We start from the raw sequence: 20,319 nt of genomic DNA, 5'->3' as shown, positions 1-20,319 counted from the left end.
TGCACTCCTTGGATTATGGGTCGAGATTCTACCCCAACTTCTGAGTCTCCCCAGTCTTCAACGGCTCTTTCCTCACAGCTCACCTCCCTTTACTTCCATGTCCACTAAAACCACTTGTTTCCATCCAACCCTGGAACTGACACATCAGGGATCTTCAGCCCCACTCGCCAGATTTCTCAGTGTGTCATTGCATAGATTTAGCAAGGAAACGGAGGCTGGATCAAAGACACCTAGTATATGCATTTGGGTGTCCCCAGCCTTTGCCTCTGTCTCTGAGTAGTTACCTGGGATCAGAGAATAAGGCAGCCCTGCTCTTCTATCCCTCAGAAATCTCTTGAAATTTTGTCCCTGAAGCCTCTCTAAGTGGAGGTAGCAGTTCATCTCATGACACCCCAGAGTTTACTCAGGTAAGTCCTGAGTTATTACACAGAGACAGACACAGCTGTGTTCCTTTTACTTCTGTCCAGAAGGTAAAACACCAGCATGCTAAAACAGCCGAACCTGTCAGCCACCATGCAAGCCTTTCCTATATTTGATTCAATGTACTTTTCCAGAAGCAAAATGAAAGTTCTCACAGACGGGGCCTCCTCTGCCTTGTCCTCAGAATTGGAAAATGTATTGTCCATCAAGGAGCCTCAGTACTGAACCTAAAACTCAAGAGAAAACGTTTCCTGAATAATAAGTGGGATGATGACTTGAAATCTTGCAAAACAGGCACAATCTTAATACGATAGGCCTTACTAAGGCTAAATGGCCTTATCCATGGTTGAAATTGACACATCATTATATTTAAAAATCTCCACAAGTGATTGATTTTACTCAGCAGCCAGGGTTTATGTCAAGTGTGAGGATAACGAGCAAGAAATTCGAGCCCTTGGCAAACTGGTTTGAGAGGCAAGGATCGTGTCCAGGTAGAGCTCATAACATTATTTATTGTTTAATCTATTTAATTAAATATGTAATTTACCCTCAAACTGTGGCTGACATTCTACGTAGTCCTGAGCCACATTAGGATGTACTATTTGTGCTGTGAAATTCTACGGGATTTGACAAATGCATGGTGGCAGATCTCCAGCATTAAAGCATAACACAGAATGCTTCTCTTATTCAAGCTCTTCTTCCCTTCGCGTAGAGGGAATCAATCGACTTTTGTATACTAACTTTCGAATTTGTTTCTTTATTCCCATCTTCTTTAATTAAAGCACAAGATATCGTACTCAATTTCCATTTGATCTTCCAAAAGAAAGGTACTGATCCATACCTGAATTTCATTGATTCAGACTCAGGTCCACCGCTAAGCAGTAAAGGCCAAACGTCCTGTGCTGCCACCTCATGGCAAAGGGCAATGAAACCCATCGGTCCGGCCATGCAGGGCGCATGCGCGGTCTGCTTGCCGCGGCGAGCCGGGTCTCCAGGGAGGACCTGAGTTTTCTTTACCCAGCGTGAGGAAGGCGTCGCCGCCCTGGCTTTGGGGCTGGGGCCTCTGGGGAGGTTCCAGGTGGGGGCGTTGAAGAGGCAGCTCTTTTTGCAAGGCCCAAGATGGCGGGCCCTGCACAGGCCGCGCTGTTCCGCGCCCTCAGGGCGTCAGTATCCCGTTGGGGCAGGATGCCCCCGCTGGGCCCGAAGCATCCTTGGCGCTGCCCTCGCAGAGCCGCGCTGAGGTTGAGGTGGCGCGGGGGGCCCGGGCTCCGCGAGGAGCGGCGGCAGCGAGGGCTGGAGGACCCGGGCTCCGGGGCTCCGGGGCGTCTGGCCTGGGTGGGACTGAGCCCATCCAGGGACTGGGACTCCCGAGTTCTGGTGCGGGTGGATCCTGGGCAGGCTCAGGACCAAGTCCCTCTCCTTCCACCAAGGAGCGCCCAGAGGCCGGCGGGAGCTCCAGGTTCACCTCCTTCTCCTTCAGGTGTTTACTTTTCCTTTATTTCTGGAAGGCCAGAAATTGGCGCCATCCTTCACATCGGTGAATAGGGACCCTAACACCCATTACCTCAGGTTTATTGTTATTGCCATTAACAGTGTTGGTGGCATTATCACTAAGATCATCATTGTTGTTATTGTCATTCATGATTATTAGCAGGTGTGTTCATCATTTTGTCTCACTATGCTTTTTTTTTTTTTTTTTTTTTTTTTTTTTTTTTTTTTGTGATTGGTTTTGTATGACGTTGAATTGAACTTCTCTAATCTTGACTAGTGTTGTCAGATTCCTGAAGAGCATTCCGGAGGACAACCCCTGCCTTTAGTGCAGCCACAGAATTTCATGGGCACAGGAGAGCACCTAGAATATTCCCCTTTCATTGCACAGCAGCTTTGGGAAATGGTGGCAGCCTGGCTCTGAGATGAGGTGGAAAAGACCGGATACTGGGGCAAGTGATATCACCTCCACTGGTGTTTTTATGAAGCCAAGTGCACTGTCTCCCATGTAGACTTAGAATAAAATCTGATGGCTCTAAAAGGCCATGTTTGCCCTTCCTGGACTTCCTGGGAGCCTTTAAATCTTGTGTGGTTCCTAGAGTGGCTAGGTTGCCATATCTGTGCCTCGTATGGCAGCACCAGTCTTTTCTGGGCCAACAAGGGCACTTAGAATGTTTCCAGAAGCTCAGGCATGCTGTCTCTGTTCCACCCTTCTGTTCAATGGCAATTCACTGGGTCCCTGGCTGACACAGAACATCCTGCAGAGGGATGGGCTTGGGTGACTTCCTGGCCAGCCTTTCCAGGCAGTTATCTTTGAAAAACTTGAAGAGACTCACAGAAGCCATTCACTGGTATTTCATGACTGCAAGTGGGGTTTCTGGTTCCTTGAGTTTACTTAGAATATTTGAATGGCTCTGAATGGCCAAGAAACCCTCTCTGGTCTTGGAAGCTGCCAAAAGCTATTACTGGGCCTTGGAAGAGTCTTTAAAATTTTTCCAGGTACAGCTGAGAATAGGAAACTTTTGCAGGTCTAGCCCAACCAGCTCAGGTCGAGTCCTGAAAAACTGGTGGGTATTGGGGGAGCTCATCTTATGAAAGAGCAATTGGTGGCAAAGCTGGGTCTCCAGCACAGCTGTGTGTGTATATGTCTGCAGAACATGCCTTGTAGTCATCTTTAGTAACTGAACACCATTTGTGAATGGATAAACTATATTCCTTGCTCTACAATAATGAAAAATCCATACTAACAATGGTACTAATAAAAATATTGATGAATATTAACAGGAATGATGATCATCATGATACTAGTACTAGTGGTTATAATACTGATAATAATACTAACCCTATGGACTTGGGACATACAAGTTTTCCCTAAGTGGATAATAGGCATAAATATTTGGTGGTGTAGGGTTATTTCAAGTCCCAGAAAGCAAGGATGAACATCTAGAACGAGAAGAAAAACAATCTGGAGGTTGGCATGTGCACACCTGGGGACTCCTGTGTTAACTTCTGCTGTTTCAGCCTAAGAGGGAATGTTAATATAACCCTGGTCCTGCAACACCATGCTGACCAACACCTACCAGCTTTCAGGAGATAAGATAGCTGGCTGATGGGGCAGGGATCCAGAGAAGATACGTGTCCAGACCCGTACATTTGCCCAGCGGCAGAGTTCATGACAAGCAAAAAACCCCAGGACAATATCATTCCCAGCCACCTGACTGTCATCTGCTCTTTCATGGTCCCTCTCTACTGGTACCTCTAGGCACTGACATGTCCTCCAGAGGCGTAGGAGGGCATCATACTCTGTACTCTCCCACCTGCAGGAGGCAAGAAAGATGGAAAGAGCTAAATACCACGGCTTCTGGGTTCTTTTTGGTGGGCATGGCATATTTTGCATTTGCTTTACTAATGGTGGAACCCAGTCAGTGGTTTGCAATACAGCTCTGGATGACTCTGGACACCTGTAGAGATTTTGACAATTTCCAGAAGGTCACAAGTTCTTGGAGGACTTTTTCACGAGTTCTTTGACTGAAAAAGTGGCTCAAAGAACTACTGTACTGACTTAGAAAATGTTGCAGAGGCTGGGCGTGGTGGCTCATGCCTGTAATACCAGCACTTTGGGAGGCCGAGGCGGGCAGATTTCGAGGTCAGGAGTTTGAGACCAGCCTGAAACCCCGTCTGTACTAAAAATTCAAAAATTAGGCAGGCGTGGTGGCATGCACCTGTAACCCAGCTACTCAGGAGGCTGAGGCGGGAGAATCGCTTGAACCTGGGAGTCGGAGGTTGCAGTGAGCCAAGATTGTGCCACTGGACTCCAGCCTGGGTGTCAGTGTGAGACTCTATCGCAAAAAAAAAAAAAAAAAAAAAAAAAAAAAAAAAAAAAAAAAAAAAAAAAGAAGAAGAAGAAAAAGAAAATGTTGCAGAGACTCTGGTGAACAGGTAGTCCCTCTCCTGCCACTCCAGGTAAAAGTTTCTTGGCCACAAACCTGATTTAGCAGTATCCCTTCATCTTAGGTGAGTAACAGAAAGCCATTCATGACCTATCCAAGCATGGAGGGGGAATTTGACTTAGAAAACTTTAAGGTGGACTAGTTGGTGAAAGAAAGTGCATTCTAGGGCTCACAGGCCTACACATAGAATTCCTAGCACATAAAGCATATGTATGAATGCTTTCTGAGCCCATGGCAAGACCAGGGTGCACTTCATCCATCTCCTATGCTGGTATGAATAGGTACTTGCCCGAAAAAGAAAAGAATAAGTCAGGAAGCCCATTCTTCTACAGGACACCAGCTGGTACAGTAGGAGTCTTGGGGTTGCTGTGGTATGTATGTTTTCAGGTTGTCTTTTAATCATCTTCAGCAAATTCAACAGTCTTCAGAACATAAACAAAATTATTCAACGTTGCCTAATAACTACCACAAATGTATCCATGATAAAGAACTGTACCCACATAATAATAACATTAATAGCAATCACAATGGTGTGATATAAATGTCATTTTAATGAAGAGAATAATAAAAAAGCAGATATTTAAGAGCATATTCCTGTAAGCCTGTGACATTGTTCCCATATGAGCCCTCATGTTATTGATTACAGGGAGAGGCTTGGGGCTGCATCTTGAAATATCTTCTGTGATGGCAAAGAAGAGTGGCAGTAGGGAGAATAATCCTGAGCCACACGAGGGCTTGGGCAAAAGTGGAGATGCCTGTGCCACGTGGAAATACATTACAAATGGACTATGGAAAAGGGTCTGGCCAGAGTCCTGCCTGACACAGGTCATACAAAAGCTTTCAGTAGTTCGCCCCAAGAAATGGCTGGTCCAGGCTGTAGATGAGAAGCACTGGGCAGACAGATCCACACCCGCTTCCTGAGTCTCAGAAGTCTGGTGTGCATCGAACATTAAGCCCCCAAGCCTACTGAGACTTCACCTCCTGGCTGGTCTTCTACCATCTGATTCTTGAGCCCCATCACGTAAGTGCCATCTCCATACTGGAATTGCTGACAATGTCTGATGGAGGGTTTCACCCTGGGTACTCAGTACCAGCAATGGATGAAATACCAGAAGGGAGGCTCCAGGGCTTCCATAGAAGACACATTCTAAAGTTGCTCGGGTGATCAAATGATCATCTCATAGATTTTCAGCAGAACGGCAGCATTTTGTGAATACCTGAGTGAATGCAGAAAGTATCCAGACGCATGGGCATTCTAGGAAGCTCCCTGTGTAAATCAAATACAAGGAATATCTACTTCTGGGCTCAAAAGCTAACTTAGATAATAAAAAAAGTGAGATGCTGGCAGAAGGCAAATAACTCCACTTCAGTTCCTGAGAGAAAAATGGTTCTGTAACCTCTGAGTTTATTTAGAAAAAGTTTGGAGCCTCAGGAAGACCAAGTACATCATTCCTGATGTTTCCAGGGCAGATTGGACTGCTTAGGCCTCTGGGACTATTCTAAGTCCTCTCAGGTTTCCATGGGAAACCGTAACTCTACTCCTAGAGCTCACACCACCCCCGAGCAAGCTCATTGTTTTCTAAATATTCCAAGGAAGTCCATCCAGGGTATGCCTGTATTGGTGAGTTTCACCTTGGACTGGCAGGAGAACTCTGAGAATGATACATCCTGACTTCACTTGATAAAGGTAGGGGAGCCAAGAAGTCCAGATCTGGAGAGCACCTGAAACACCAGATGGCAGAAGGACAGTAAGGAGGTGAAGTCAGCTATGGAGTTGGAGCTTCATGTTTACTGCATGTAGGATTCTGAGTTCCAGGACTGATGGGCTGGTGAGGATCAGATACATGTCTTCTTTGCAGGGAGCCAGGCCAAACCAGCCATCTGGTTGCACTACCGAAAGCTTTTGTGTGCCCAGTGGTAGGCAAGACACAAGCCAAACTCTCTTCACCTCTGGCTGGTAGTCCTTGACTAGAGAGGTTTGCACACAAGTGGTCCTATTAGCCCATGCTCTCCTGTGGCTTGCTTTCCTTTCACCTGTTTCTCATGTTTGCCGTCATGGAACACATTTCATAGTGAAATTCTTTGGCTCTGACTCCGAATTACACAAGGAGGACCCAATTTGTGAACTTTTCATATATTTAGGAGAATCTCCACATTGATTTTTGTATCCTTATGTTCATATTGTCACCAGTATTAAAATTCTTACTATTTAGGTCATTGCGTTCACTATCATAATTATTAAATATTTTTCATTTATCATTTATTTTTATTGGTTAATTTTTGTGGCAGCTGTTATAGAACAATCACTAGAGTTTCTCTATTCATGAAAGATGTCCACGTTAATGGAGGTAACTAGGAGTGTTACTTTACAGGTATGTAAACACAGATAATCTTGGCTGAACTGTGGCTATATTGTCTGGTGTCCCTTTGAAGGTGAAGCCTCTTGTGTTATTCTAAGTGACCTCTGGAGACAGAAACTGTCTCATAATTGCAGGGACGACTTGAGAAGGCATCCTGAGCCTATGCAGAAATGCAGAAGCACTTCCATGATCTAAGCAACCTATGTGAAGGCCTGAAAGCCAAAGCAAAGCTGTTCAACAAAAAGTTTTCCTAGTAACACTGGAGGTCCACCAGTCACTCCTCCTGGTCTGGAAATGCCAGAAATGTCCTCCATGGTTCTTGTGAGGGTCCAGATCTTTTCAAAATCACCTCAGGAGCCACAAAACCACTCCATCCTACCTGAAATTGCAGAATGACTCTTCTTTTGACCAGAGTCTCAAAAATATATTCATTGATGGTTTTGATTCCTGGGAGCCGCCATTGCTTGCAAAAGATGTGCCAGAGACTAGACATTTTCTGTCTCCTCACTTGTCCGGGGAAGACTGAAGTTTTTCTGAAACACAGAAATGGGAATCTGACCCTCTGAGCAGCCCCAGGATTTTCTAAGTCTTCCAAGCAGAGTGGAAGTTCTGGTGAGGACCCATTGTACCCCCGATGGTCTGGAATCACATAGGATGATGCGTTTAAACAACTCTATGTGGAGATATATTTTCTGAGATATTCCAAGGAGGAGGGACACAGCTGGACCAGATGTTAAAAAGGCAGCTGAGCATTAAGTGCCTATGTAGTGTTTGCAGCTTAATGTCCCATGCAGAAGGGGACTCTGGGCTCTTGTGTTAGAATTCAGTGTAATTCTGGGGTCCTGCTTTTCTTCCAGGAAATCCCACTTCCATCTGGATGTCTGGATGAACTACTGAAAGCCACTGAATGTCCTGCAGCAGGTGAACTGTGGCCAGAGCCCAAGGATGAAGGGGGCTCCTTCCGTCTGTGACTGTGAAGAGGAAGCCTGAGGTATAGCAGACCCAGGCCCCAGAAGGATGGAAAAAATGAGGTAGGGAGTGAGGGGACCTCAGAGGAAGACTGAGGTCTGCAGAATCCCAGGGTCAAGGAGACAGTGCGGTGTCGTGGTGGTGTCCTTGATACTCGAAGAGGGGCGATAATCCATCTCCTGAGTAAAAGCTTCATAGGGGGTGAGGAGGGGAGAAGTAAACAGAGAGGAAGCAGGGAAGGCCAAGACAGCGACCAGCCTTAGAGCAATTTTAACCAGAAATGGACACAGACCCTGGACCCCATCGCGGGGTTGCAGGCCAAGGACCGTCTCTAGGCGATGCATAGCTCCCTTGTGGGGTTAGTGGGAGTAGGCATTGTGACGTCTGCAGGGGTGTGGAAGGCTGGGCGACGGGAGCAGCTTACTGGGCTGGACCAGAAATACTGAACTTCTTTTCCATCAGTGAAATCCACTTCTGGGTCAGAAAAAACTGCAAGTTCTGGAGGGGCAGGGCCTAGGAGGAGGTCAGGGCCTGAGCCTTCCTGGTTTGACCCCCCTACCCCCCGTGTTTCTGGGTCTGTCCTCACTTCCACCCAGCGGATCTTGAGTATCCTCCTTTGAGTCCCCACGAGTGTGTTGTGTGCAGTGGAGCCAGGCTGCTTCATCCACTGCACGTTAAATGTTTCCAATACTTTCTGGCCAAAGTTTAGAGTTGCCAGACCACTGACTTTGAATGTTGACCTGGTTCCTTTTGAACAGAGTAAAATCTATTGAAGTTTAAGGTCACCTCTTTTCATGGATGGTGAAGAGGCAGGCTGTTCAGGCGCAACTGCCTTCAGGTCTGGAGGGCGGCGGAGGTCACTGTGGGTGGTGGGTGAATCCGGAACCTCTGTGGCTCTAGACTTTCAAATATTTCATTTTTTCTTTTGTAGTTTTTGTTTGTTGCTTGCTTTTTTTACAATGGGAACTGGAATGTAAGATGCAAAACTAGCCTGTGGGGGACATGGATTTTCACAACAGTAACCACAGAGTATAGTTTCCATTTCTATTCCCTGTTCATGTGGGAGGCAGAGAAGGAAATCAGGTGCTCAGTTCTAGGGACATCACAGGACTAGGACATGTACAGTGAGGGTGGAAGGCAGAGGCATTGCTTTAGGAGAATAAAATTACTGCATGCACACAGATATGTATGTATATGGATGTATGTACACAAATATGCATATTTATAGATTCTGTTCTCCCTCTATATATATAATTTTCTTTATTTCACACTTGATATGATTTTTTTTATTATACTTTGTGTTCTAGGGCACATGTGCACAATGTGTAGGTTTGTTACATATGTATACATGTGCCATGTTGGTGTGATGCACCCATTAACTCGGCATTTACATTAGGTATACCTCCTAATGCTATACCTTCCCCCTCCCCCCACCCTACATCAGGCCCCAGTGTGTGATGTTCCCCTTACTGTGTCCAAGTGATCTCATTGTTCAGTTACCATCTATGAGTGAGAACATGCGGTGTTTGGTTTTTTGTTCTTGTGATAGTTTGCTGAGAATGATGGTTTCCAGCTACATCCATGTCCCTACAAAGGACTCAAATTCATCCTTTTTTATGGCTGCGTAGTGTTCCATGGTGTATATGTGCCACATTTTCTTAATCCAGTCTGTCATTATGGACATTTGGGTTGGTTCCAAGTCTTTGCTATTGTGAATAGTGCTGCAGTAAACATACATGAGCATGTGTCTTTATAGCAGCATGATTTATAATCCTTTGGGGATATACCCAGTAATAGGATGGCTGGGTCAAATGGTATTTCAAGTTCTACATCCTTGAGGAATCGACACACTGTCTTCCACAGTGGTTGAACTAGTTTACAGTCCCACCAACAGTGTAAAAGTGTTCCTATTTCTCCACATCCTCTCCAGCACCTGTTGTTTCCTGACTTTTTAATGACTGCCATTCTAACTGGTGTGAGGTGGTATCTTATTGTGGTTTTGATTTGCATTTCTCTGATGGCTAGTGATGATGATCATTTTTTCATGTGTCTGTTGGCTGCATAAATGTCTTCTTTTGAGAAGTGTCCATTCTTATCCTTTGCCCACTTTTGGATGGGGTTGTTTGTTTTTTTCTTGTAAATTTGTTTGAGTTCTTTGTAGGTTCTGGATATTAGCCCTTTGTCAGACGAGTAGATTGCCACAATTTTCTCCCATTCTGTAGGTTGCCTGTTCACTCTGATGGTAGTTTCTTTTGCTGTGCAGAAGCTCTTTAGTTTAATTAGATCCCATTTGTCTATTTTGGCTTTTGTTGCCATTGCTTTTGGTGTTGTAGACATGAAGTCCTTGCCCATGCCTATGTTCTGAATGGTATTGCCTAGGTTTTCTTCTAGGGTTTTTATGGTTTTAGGTCTAACATTTAAGTCTCTAATCCCTCTTGAATTAATTTTTGTGTAAGGAGTAAGGAAGGGATCCAGTTTCAGCTTTTTATTTATGGCTAGCCAGTTTTCCCAGCAGCATTTATTAAATAGGGAATACTTTCCCCATTTCTCATTTTTGTCAGGTTTGTCAAAGATCAGATGGTTGTAGAAGTGTGGTATTATTTCTGAGGGCTCTGTTCTGTTCCATTGGTCTATAGCTCTGTTTTGGTACCAGTACCATGCTGTTTTGGTTACTGTAGCCTTGCTGTATAGTTTTAAGTCAGGTAGTGTGATGCCTCCAGCTTTGTTCTTTTGACTTAGGATTGTCTTGACAATGCGGGCTCTTTTTTGGTTCCATATGAACTTTAAAGTGTTTTTTTTCCAATTCTGTAAAGGAAGTCATTGGTAGCTTAATGGGGATGGCCTTGAATCTATAAATTACCTTGGGCAGTATGGCCATTTTCACAATATTGATTCTTCTTGTTCATGAGCATGGAATGTTCTTCCATTTGTTTGTGTCCTCCTTTATTTCATTGAGCAGTGGTTTGTAGTTCTCCTTGAAGAGGTCCTTCACATCTGTTGTAAGTTGGATTCCTGGGTATTTTATTCTCTTTGAAGCAATTGTTAATGGGAGTTCATTCATGATTTGGCTCTCTGTTTGTCTGTTATTGGTGTATAAGAATGCTTGTGATTTTTGTACATTAATTTTGTGTCCTGAGACTTTGCTAAAGTTGCTTATCAGTTTGAGGAGATTTTGGGCTGAGATGATGAGGTTTTCTAAATAGAGAAGCATGTTATCTGCAAACAGGGACAGTTTGACTTCTTCTTTTCCTAATCAAATACCCTTTATTTCTTTCTCTTGCCTGATTGCCATGGCCAGAACTTCCAACACTATGTTGAATAGGAGTGGTGAGAGAGGGCATCCCTGTCTTGTGCCAGTTTTTAAGGGGAATGCTTCCAGTTTTTGCCCATTCAGTATGATACTGGCTGTGGGTTTGTCATGAATAGCTCTTATTATTTTGAGATACGTTCCATCAATACTGAATTTATTGAGAGTTTTTAGCATGAAGTGTTGTTGAATTTTGTCAAAGGCCTTTTCTGCATCTATTGAGATAATCATGTGGTTTTTGTCTTTGGTTCTGTTTATATGTTGGATTACGTTTATTGATTCAAGTATGTTGTACCAGCCTTGCATCCCAGGGATGAAGCCCACTTGATCATGGTGGATAAGCTTTTTGATGTGCTGCTGGATTCGGTTAGCCAGTATTTTATTGAGGATTTTTGTGTCAATGTTCATCAGGCATATTGGTCTAAAATTCTCTTGCTTTGGTGTGTCTCTGCCAGGCTTTGGTATCAGGATGATACTGGCCTCATAAAATGAGTTAGAGAGGATTCCCTCTTTTTCTATTGATCGGAATAGTTTCAGAAGGAATGGTACCAGCTCCTCTTTGTACCTCTGGTAGGTTTCAGCTATGAATCTTTCTGGTCCTGGACTTTTTTTGGTTAGTAGGCTATTAATTATTACCTCAATTTCAGAGCCTGCTATTGGTCTCTTCAGGGATTCAACTTCTTCCTGGTTTAGTCTTGGCAGAGTGTATGTGTCCAGGAATGTATCCATTTCTTCTAAGTTTTCTAGTTTATTTGCGTAGAGGTTTTTATAGTATTCTCTGATGGTAGTTTGTGTTTCTGTGGGGTCGGTGGTGATATCCCCTTGATCATTTTTTATTGCATCTATTTGATTCTTCTCTCTTTTCTTCTTTATTAGTCTTGCTAGCTGCCTATCAATTTTGTTGATCTTTTCAAAAAACTAGCTTCTGGATTCATTGATTTTTTGAAGGGTTTTTTTGTGTCTCTGTCTCCTTCAGTTCTGCTCTGATCTTAGTTATTTCTTGCCTTCTGCTAGCTTTTGAATGTGTTTGCTCTTGCTTCTCTAGTTCTTTTAATTGTGATGTTAGGGTGTCAATTTTAGATCTTTCCTGCTTTCTCTTGTGAGAATTTAGTGCTATAAATTTCCCTCTACACACTGCTTTAAATGTGTCCCAGAGGTTCTGGTATGTTGTATCTTTGTTCTCATTGGTTTCAGAGAACATCTTTATTTCTGCCTTTATTTCGTTATGTACCCAGGAGTCATTCAAGAGCAAGTTGTTCAGTTTCCATGTAGTTGAGTGGTTTTGATTGAGTTTCTTAATCCTGAATTCTTGTTTGATTGCACTGTGGTCTGAGAAACAGTTTGTTATAATTTCTGTTCTTTTACACTTGCTGAATGGTGCTTTACTTCGAACTATGTGGTCAATTTTGGAATAAGTACAATGTGGTGCTGAGAAGAATGTGTATTCTGTTGATTTGGGGTGGAGAGTTCTGTAGAAGTCTATTAGGTCCGCTTGGTGCAGAGTTGAGTTCAATTCCTGGATATCCTTATTAACTTTCTGTCTCGTTGATCTGTCCATTGTCGACAGTGGGGTGTTAAATTCTCCCACTATTATTGTGTGGGAGTCTAACTCTCTTTGTAAGTCTCTAAGGCCTTGTTTTATGAATCTGGATGCTCGTGTATTGGGTGCATATATATTTAGGATAGTTAACTCTTCTTGTTGAATTGATCCTTTTATCATTATGTAATGACCTTCTTTGTCTCTTTTGATCTTTTTGGTTTAATGTCTGTATTATCAGAGACTAGGATTGTAACCCCTGCCATTTTTTTTGTTTTCCATTTGCTTGGTAGATCTTCTTCCATCCCTTTATTTTGAGCCTATGTATGTGCGTCTCTGCACGTGAGATGGGTCTCCTGAATACAGCAAACTGATGGGTCTTGACTCTTTATACAACTTGCCAGTCTGTGTCTTTTAATTGGAGCATTTAACCCATTTATCTTTAGATTTAAAGATAAATTATCTAAAGATTTAACCCATCAAATCTTTTTTCAAGGTTTTTGTTTCTTTGTGCTGGGTTCATAGTTCCTCCTTTAGTTCTGAGAAGTTTGATCAACTGAAGCCTTCCTCTCTCAACTTGTCAAAGTCATTCTCCATCCAGCTTTTTTAAATTTAAAGTTAATATTGTTATGTGTGAACTTGATCCTGTCATTATGATGTTAGTTGGTTATTTTGCTCATTAGTTGGTGCAGTTTCTTCCTAGCATCGATGGTCTTTACATGTTGGCATCTTTTTGCAATGGCTAGTACTGTTTGTTCCTTTCCATGTTTAGTACTTCCTTCAGGAACCCTTGTAGGGCAGGCCTGGTGGTGTCAGAATCTCTCAGCATTTGCTTGTCTGTAAAGGATTTTATTTCTCCTTCACTTATGAAACTTAGTTGACTGGATATGAAATTCTGGTTTGAAAATTCTTTAAGAATGTTGACAATCAGCCCCCACTCTCTTCTGGCTTGTAGAGTTTCTGCCAAGATATCTGCTGTTAGTCTGATGGGCTTCCCTTTGTGGGTAATGTAACCTTTCTCTCTGACTGCCCTTAACATTTTTTCCTTCTTTTCAACTTTGGTGAATCTGACAATTATGTGTTTTGGAGTTGCTCTTCTTGAGGAGTATCTTTGTGGCATCCTCTGTATTTCCCGAATTTGAATGTTGGCCTGCCTTGCTGGGTTAGGGAAGTTCTCCTGGATGATATCCTGCAGAGTATTTTCCAACCTGGTTCCATTCTCCCCATCACTTTCAGGTACACCAATCAGATGTAGATTTGGTCTTTTCACATAATCCCATATTTCTTGGAGGCTTTGTTCATTTCTTTTTACTCTTTCTTCTTTAAATTTCTCTTCTTGCTTCATTTGATTCATTTGATCTTCAATCTCTGATACACTTTCTTCCAGTTGATCAAGTCGGTTGCTGAAGCTTGTGCATTTGTCACGTAGTTCCTGTGTCATGGTTTTCATCTCTATCACGTCGTTTATGGACTTCTCTGCATTGGTTATTCTAGTTACCCTTTCGTCAAATCTTTTTTCAAGGTTTTTAGTTTCTTTGTGCTGGGTTCATAGTTCCTCCTTTAGTTCTGAGAAGTTTGATCAACTGAAGCCTTCCTCTCTCAACTTGTCAAAGTCATTCTCCATCCAGCTTTGTTCTGTTTCTGGTGAGGAGCTGCGTTCCTTTGGATGGGGAGAAGTGCTCTGATTTTTTGAATTTTGAGCTTTTCTGCACTGCTTTTTCCCCCTCTTTGTGGTTTTATCTACCTTTGGTCTTTGATGATGTTGATGTATGGATGAGGTTTTGGTGTGGATGTCCTTTCTGTTTGTTAGTTTTCCTTCTAACAGTCAGGACCCTCAGCTTCAGGTCTGTTGGAGTTTGCTTGAGGTCCACTCCAGGTAGGCTACTCCCAGTTAGGCTCTCCAGTTAGGCTACTCGGGGGTCAGGGACCCACTTGAGCAGGTAGTCTGTCAGTTCTCAGATCCCAACCTCCATGCTGGGAGAATCACTACTCTCTTTGAAGCTGTCAGACAGGGACATTTACATCTGCAGAGGTTTCTGCTGCTTTTTGTTTAGCTATGCCCTGGCCCCAGAGGTGGAGTCTACAGAGACAGGCAGGCCTTCTTGAGCTGCAGTGGGCTCCACCCAGTTCGAGCTTCCTGGCTGCTTTGTTTACCTACTTAAGCCTCAGCAATGGTGGGCACCCCTCCCCCAGCCTCACTGCCACCTTGCAGTTCGATCTCAGACTGCTGTGCTAGCAATGACAGAGGCTCTGTGGGCTTGGGACCCTCCGAGCCAGGCATGGGATATAATCTCCTGGTGTGTTGTTTGCTAAGACCCTTGGTAAAGCACAGTATTGGGTGGGAGTGACCCAATTTTCCAGTGTTCTGTGTCACAGTTTCCCTTCACTAGGAAAAGGAATTCCCTTCCCCCTTGCACTTCTTAGGTGATGTGATGCCTTGCCCTGCTTCGGTTCTCACTCGTTGGGCTGTGCCCACTGTCCTGCACCAACTGTCCAACATGCCCCAGTGAGATGAACCCGGTACCTCAATTGGAAATGCAGAAATCACCCATCTTCTGTGTTGTTCACGCTGGCAGCTGGTGGCTGGAGCTGTTCCTATTCGGCCATTGTGGCACCAACCTCACTGGATATGATTTCTAAATTTAAATACCTTTGAGACAAATGCGAATTGTGAAGGGATTTAAAAATGTCAGTGAAAATGGAATTAAAAATAAAAATATAAATATCAACTTTATTTCTCAATATAATCTCTACTGAGGTCAAGACACTGCATTAAGGGATGATCCCAACCATTCAGTCCATTGCTAAAGAACTGAGGGTCATGGGAATTTAACCATGTCAATGCAGTCTTCTACTATTAACTAAAGAAAAATGGGTGCCCTTTACAGTTATTTCAAGATTAGGAAAAATAAGGTCAGAAGAAACCAAATCAGGACTGTAATGTTGATGCCTAATAATTTCCCATGAAAACTCTTTGAAAATTACTGGTGTTTGTCGAGAGGAAGGAACAGAAGTGTTGTTGTGGTGCAGAGGGACTTTGTAGTGAAGCTTTACAGGGCACTTTTCTGCAAAAGTATTTGCTAATTTTCTATAAGAACTCTCCTACTAAGCAAATATTATGGTGCTTTGATCCTACAGAACGTCAACAAGCAAAATGCCTTGAGCATCCCCAAAACTTCTATGGCTTTTGCTTTTGAGAAGTTTGCTTTTGCTTTGACTGGAGCAATTCTACCTCTTGGTAGCCATTGTTTTAATTGTGCTTTGCCTTCAGGATCCTATTGATAAAGTCAATTTCACTCCCTGTTATAATTCTTCAAAATAATGCTTCAGGATCTTGATTCTGCTTGTTCAAAATAGTCACTAATAGCTCTGCTTTTGTCCATAGCTGATCTAGGCACAAGGGTATTCGGGACTCATCAAATGTAAAGTTTCTCAACTTTCACGTTATAGTCAGTGTTCTGTAAGCTGAACCAATTGAGATGTCTGTGGCGTTGGCTATAATATCTCTCGTTAATTGTCAGTTCTCCTCAATTAGGGCATAGAAACAATTTTTTTTCTCTCAAAAATTGGAATGGGTGCCCCTACTCTGTGGGCTTCATCTTCAACATTGTCTTACCTCTTCTTAGAATCAGGTATCCGTTTGTAAATGACTGATCCTTCAGGTCATTTTTCCCATAGACTTTTCATAAAGAATAATTTATTTCACCGTTTTTTGTACCCCAGCTTCACCATAAATTTGATGTTTGTTCTTATTTCAGGTTTGGCAGGATTCAAGTTCGGCAGAATTCATGTGGCTCTTTTCAGACTGATGTTTTAAATCCTGTTCATATATGTTAAAACAGGTCCGGGCATGGTGGCTCACGCCTGTAATCCCTGCACTTTGGGAGGTTGGCCAACATGGCAAAACCCTGCCTCGACAGAAAATACAAAAATTAGCCTCTACAAAAAATACAAAATTTAACCAGACAAGGTCCCAACTACTTGGAAGGCTGAGGCAGGAGAATCGCTTCAACTTGGGAAGCAGAGGTTACTTTGAGCCAAGATTGCTCCACTGCACTGCAACCTCGGTGAGAGGAGTGAAACCCTGTCTCAAAAATAAAAGAAAAGTTAAAATAAACTAGCATATGTGTGTTTTGAAGCAAAAGCTAAAAGTTCATGCATAGTTTTTTCATAATTGTTATTTTGCATGAACTTATTGAAGCCCCCTATTATTTGCCATAATTTTCTCATCTTATTAATTTCTATGTACATACAGAATTTCCAATTTGTGTAAACCTTTCTTCCCAGTTACTGAACAATTATTTTAAATTTGAAAAATAGGAGCTATTTTAATCTATGTATTTTTTTCTACTTCTGAATATTTTAGAGAAAATATGGATAATGAAACTTGTAAAATGGAGATGTTTGGAAGTTTCTGTTACCAATGACAAATTAATTTTTAAATAATTTCAGGAAAATTTAGGTGAATGTCTGTACTTTCATATGAACATTCATAGTAAAACAGATTTTTGAATTTCTACCCTTGATAAACTTTAATGTAAAATATGTGAGTAAATGTGTACTTTTCCGTTCCTCATGAACATTCTCAAGTTTATACTATCTGGATTTTCTCAGGACGAATTACAAGCTGTATATGCTGCTGAAGTGTCTCAAAGATTAAGTCCCAAAGAGAGTGCCCTACTCTTTTTCCAATATTAATTTCTAAGTTCTACCAAGTTACAAGTTTTTTTTTTCATAAAATATAAAATGTTTTGCCTCCAGCAGAAATACATTTTGGAACATAACTTTCCTGTACGTAAGGGGTATAAAGGAAGCTTGGATTTGTTCTGAGAAAGGGAGAGGGTACTTCTGCCCATTGCCATGCACATCTGATTTTAGAGCTGAATGCCTTTCTGAGCTTGGCTCACTCCTCTCAAACTTGCTGGTAAATGGACACAAATTAAAGAGAAATAATTGTACACCATTTGGGATCAAGGAATCCAGATATCTGAACCATTGTTTATTATTTGCCCCTCCCACCCTCTCACCCTTCCAGATCTCTAGTGTCTATCATTCCACTTCTATGTCCAGGTGTACAATTATTTAAATCACACTTACAAATGAGAACTTCATGTGTTCATTTGTGCAGATTCTCTTCCACCTAGCTACCTCTGAGACTTCAAGAACAATCACTCCTCCCCCTCCTCCTTCTCAGCCTACTCAAACAGAAGACCAGGAGCATTATCTGTCTGTCTGTCTGTCTATCTATCTATCTATCTATCTATCTATCTATCTCTCTATCTATCTATCTGCACGTACACATATATATACACACACAAATATATATACACACATATGTGTACATATACACACACTCATAAAGAATTTGCATTTTAAAGAATGGCAGACCCATAGTTGTTCAAAAATCAACTATATAATTCTATATATGATAAATGTCTACTAGAAAGTTCACATTGAAAATTGCAAACACGACTTTGAAAAAATAAAGTTTTTAAAAATTTTATTTTATTTCATTTTAAGTTCCAGGATACATGTGCAGGACGTGCAGGTTTGTTACATAGGTAAGTGTGTGCCATGGTGGTTCGCTGTACCTATCAACCCGTAACCTAGGTATTCAGCCCCACATGGATTAGCTATTTATTCTGACGCACTCCCTCCTCACTCACCCCCAGACAGGCTCCAGTGTATGTTGTTACCCTCCCTGTGTCTATGTTTTCTCATTGTTCATCTGCCACTTATAAGTGAGAACATGTGTATTTGGTTTTCTGTTCCTGCATTAGTTTGCTGAGAATAATGGCTCCCAGCTTCATCCATGTCCTTGCAAAGGACATGATCTCATTCCTTTTTATGGCTGCATAGTATTCCATGGTGTATATGTATCACATTTTCTGTATCCAGTCTGTCACTGATGGGCATTTGGGTTGATTCCATGTCTTTGCTATTGTGAATAGTGTGGCAATGAACATATGCATGCAAGTATCTTTATAATACAAGAATTTATATTCCTTTGGGTATATACCCAGTAATGGCATTGCTGGGTCAAATGGTATTTCTGATTCTAGGTCTTTGAAAAATCACCACACTGTCTTCCACAGCGTTTGAATTTATATTCGCTCCAACAGTGTAAAAGTGTTCCTGTTTCCCCACAGTCTCACCAGCATCTGTTGTTTCTTGACTTTTTAATAATCGCCATTCTGACTGGCATGAGATGGCATCTCACTGTGGTTTTGATTTGTATTTCTCTAATGATCAGTAACGTTGGGCTTTTTTTTTCATATGTTTGTTGGCTGCATAAGTGTCTGTTCATATCCTTTGCCCACTTTTTAAAATATTTTTATTTTTGCTTTTTAAGACAGAGTCTTGCTGTGTCACCCAGGGTGGAGTTCAGTGGCACAATCTCGGGTCACTGCAACCTCTACCTCCCAGATTCAGGTGGTTCTTCTGTCTCAGCCTCCTGAGTAGTTGGGATTACAGGCACCTGCCAGCACATCTGGCTAATTTATTGTATTTTGAGTAGAGACTGAGTTTCACCAGGTTGGCCAGGCTGATCTTGAACTCCTGGCCTGAAGTTATCTGCCCACCTCACCTTCACAAACTTCTGGGATTACAGGCATGAGCTACTGCACCCAGTTTTTGCCCACTTTTATATGGGGTTGGATTTTTATAGTTTTGGGTTTTACATTTAAATCTTTAATCCATTTTCAGTTCATTTTTGTATAAGGTATAAGGAAGGGTCCAGTTTTAGTTTTCTGCATATGTCTAGATAGTTTTTCCAGCACCATTTATTATTAAATAGGGAATCCTTTCCCCATTGTTTGTTTTCATCCAAAATAAAATGGTTGTAGATGTGCAGTCTTATTTCTGATATCTCTATTCCATTCCATTGGTCTATGTGTCTGTTTTGTACCACTACCATGCTGTTTGGGTTACTGTAGCCTTGTAATATGGTTTGAAGTCAGGTAGCAGGATGCCTCCAGCTTTGTTATTTTTACTTAGGATTGTCCTGGGTATATGGGCTCTTTTTTCATTTCATATGAATTCTGAAGTAGTTTTTTCTAATTTTGTAAAGAATGTCCATGGTAGTTTATGGGAATAGCACTGAATCTATGAATTACTTTGGGAAGTATGGCCATTTTCATGATATCGATTCTTCTTACCCATGAGCATGGAATGTTTTTCCATCTGTTTGTGTCCTCTCTTATTTCCTTGAGTAGTGGTTTGTAGTTCTCCTTGAAGAAGTCCTTCACTTGCCTTGTTAGCTGTATTCCTAGGTAGGTATTTTATACTCTTTGTAGCAATTGTAAATGTGAATTCATTTGTGATTTGGCTCTCTTCTTGTCTATTGTTGGTGTATAAGAATGCTTGAGATTTTTGCATACTGATTTTGTATCTTGAGACTTTGCTGAAGTTGCTTGTAGCTTAAGAATCTTTTGGGCTGAGGTGATGAGATTTTATAGATATAGGATCATGCCATCTGCAAGAAAAGAAAGTCCAACTTCCTCTCTTCCTGTTTGAATATGCTTTATTCTTTCTCTTGCCTGATTGCCTTGGCCGGAACTTCCAACACTATATTGAATAGGAGTGGTGAGAGGGCATCCTTGCCTTGTGCCAAATTTCAAATGGAATACTTCCAGCTTTTGCCTGTTCAATATGATAATGACTGTGGGTTTGTCATAAATGGCGCTTATTATTTTGAGGCATGCTCCATCAATACCTAGTTTCATGAGAATTTTTAGCATAAAGGAACGTTGAATTTTATCAAAGACCTTTTCTGAGTCAACTGAAATA

Source organism: Macaca nemestrina (genome assembly GCF_043159975.1).
Source record: "Macaca nemestrina isolate mMacNem1 chromosome 14 unlocalized genomic scaffold, mMacNem.hap1 SUPER_14_unloc_2, whole genome shotgun sequence".
In the NCBI taxonomy this organism is placed as follows: domain Eukaryota; kingdom Metazoa; phylum Chordata; class Mammalia; order Primates; family Cercopithecidae; genus Macaca; species Macaca nemestrina.
This window is presented reverse-complemented; position numbering follows the sequence as displayed.